At 34.5% G+C, this 2,328-nt stretch overlaps 1 long non-coding RNA gene across 1 annotated transcript; it reads left to right on the plus strand.

Moving 5' to 3' along the window:
- Positions 1–1,169: 1,169 nt before the first annotated feature.
- LOC112906757 lies at positions 1,170–2,239 on the plus strand. Its single transcript, XR_003232565.1, has 3 exons — positions 1,170–1,332; positions 1,593–1,772; positions 1,916–2,239. It is a non-coding gene; the product is annotated as an uncharacterized LOC112906757 (long non-coding RNA).
- The last annotated feature ends 89 nt before the right edge of the window (positions 2,240–2,328 follow it).

Consider the following 2,328-nt stretch of genomic DNA (forward strand, 5'->3'; position numbering starts at 1 on the left):
AAATTAATATCTTCCCTGCACTTTTAGGCACACTTAAGAACATTAATTTGAAGTTTTCAAAAAGCTGTTGCATGCACCAATATGTGCTCTTTCTACCGGTTTGAGTAGATTACGCCCAGGTCTTTACATTTACGAACTACGGCCCTGCAAATTATCACCTAACTTTGGTAAATCGAACAAAATTAATATCTTCCCTGCACTTTTAGGCACACTTAAGAACATTAATTTGAAGTTTTCAAAAAGCCGTTGCAAGCACCAATATGTGCTCTTTCTACCGGTTTGAGTAGATTACGCCCAGGTCTTTACATTTACGAACTACGGCCCTGCAAACTATCACCTAATTTTGGTAAATCGAACTAACTTAACATATTCGCTGGCCTTTTAGGCACACTTAAAGACATTAATTTGATGTTTTCAAAAAGCCGTTGCATGCACCAATATGTGCTCTTTCCACCGGTTTGAGTAGATTACGCCCAGGTCTTTACATTTACGAACTACGGCCCTGCAAACTATCACCTAATTTTGGTAAATCGAACTAACTTAACATATTCGCTGGCCTTTTAGGCACACTTAAAGACATTAATGTGAAGTTTTCAAAAAGCCGTTGCATGCACCAATATGTGCTCTTTCTACAGGTTTGAGTAGGTTATACCCAGATCTTTACATTTACGAACTACGGCCCTGCAAACCACCATCTAATTTTGGTAAATCGAACAAACTTAACATCTTCGCTGGCCTTTTAGGCACACTTAAAAACATTAATGTGAAGGTTTCAAAAAGCCGTTGCATGCAACAATATGTGCTCTTTCTACAGGTTTGAGTAGGTTATACCCAGATCTTTACATTTACGAACTACGGCCCTGCAAACTACCATCTAATTTTGGTAAATCGAACAAACTTAACATCTTCGCTGGCCTTTTAAGTACACCTAAGAACATTAATTTGAAGTTTTCAAAAAGCCGTTGCATGCACCAATATGTGCTCTTTCTACATGTTTGAGTAGGTTATACCCAGATCTTTACATTTACGAACTACGGCCCTGCAAACTATCATCTAATTTTGGTAAATCGAACAAACTTAACATCTTCGCTATGAAAGACGACACGCCTCATCGCCATTTTAAAAGTAAGAATTTTACAATTTTACTTGCTTTTTTGTAAGTTTTTTTATTCTATTTCATTATATATTGTTATTTCTCTATTTCTACGGATTCTATCTAAGATAAATGAGTGAGAAGATTGAAGTTTATTTTAATGCCACTGAAAAAGCAAGTCGTCTCCTATGGTGTTTTATCTGTTAAGTTATCATCTTGGAGACTTGTAGTTAATTAAGGTGAGCATACATACTATATTATACAGAGTGTCCCAAGCAAGCGGGTTTCTTCAATAACTGCTTTAAAGTTGGATATCAAAAAAAGTTTCTTACAAAAGTGCTACAATAAATGTATCTTCATATCTTAAAATTATTGTATTATGTGTAGTGTATGTAGTGTGTTTATTTGATATTAACAGAAAAAACGGTTGAACATTACTTTAACTAGGGAAGCTAAACTAATTGTATCTGAATACGTCTTCATTGATTTCATTTTATAGGAACATTAGAAAACACCAGATGCCATTAAATTAAGGAGCATCTGTTGTATCACTCCTCATTTGCTCAATTGAGTAGAAGTATACTTATGGTCCTAAAGAAAGCATGGAAGTGCCTTTTTTCCATTGGGAATAAAAAGACAGTGTGCTGTTGCTGTAGAAAAGATTCATGACAGTGAACTGGTAAGTAACTATCAATTAGAAATAATAAATGAGATCCCAGACACCTCTATCTTTTAGACATTTCTAACTTGCTTCAATAGGCAATTTTTAAACAGTGTTTCAGAAAGTGGTAATTAATTACTTTTTCTTGTTGGTTTCTATAGATTGTCTAACAAACAAATGAGAGGGAAAATTGCAGTTAATTTTGATGCTGCAGAAACAACCGATGCTTTTGACATCTTCGCCTTGCAACATTATGCAGTTAATTTTGGCCCTGAGAATGGGAGGCAATTGGAAATTAATTTGGAAGCCACTGAAACAACATACTGTATGCAGTGGTATCATTCCTAGATTTGGTTTGCTCAATACACTGATGAACTTTAGAACGCTACTTTTTACTAAGGTGAGAGAACATTACATAATCAATTTAAGTTAGATTCCTGACCGTTACTATTAAATTATGTAGTTTTTTTTTTCACGGTGGCGGTCAAATAATTACACAACTAGTATGTTTCTTCTAACGTTATGGTTTATTTAACCTTCTCTAGACTGAAAAAAAAAATGCTTTTTACTTATA

The sequence above is a fragment of the Agrilus planipennis genome, unplaced genomic scaffold (genome assembly GCF_000699045.2).
Source record: "Agrilus planipennis isolate EAB-ADULT unplaced genomic scaffold, Apla_2.0 scaffold52, whole genome shotgun sequence".
Taxonomy (NCBI): Eukaryota; Metazoa; Arthropoda; class Insecta; order Coleoptera; family Buprestidae; genus Agrilus; species Agrilus planipennis.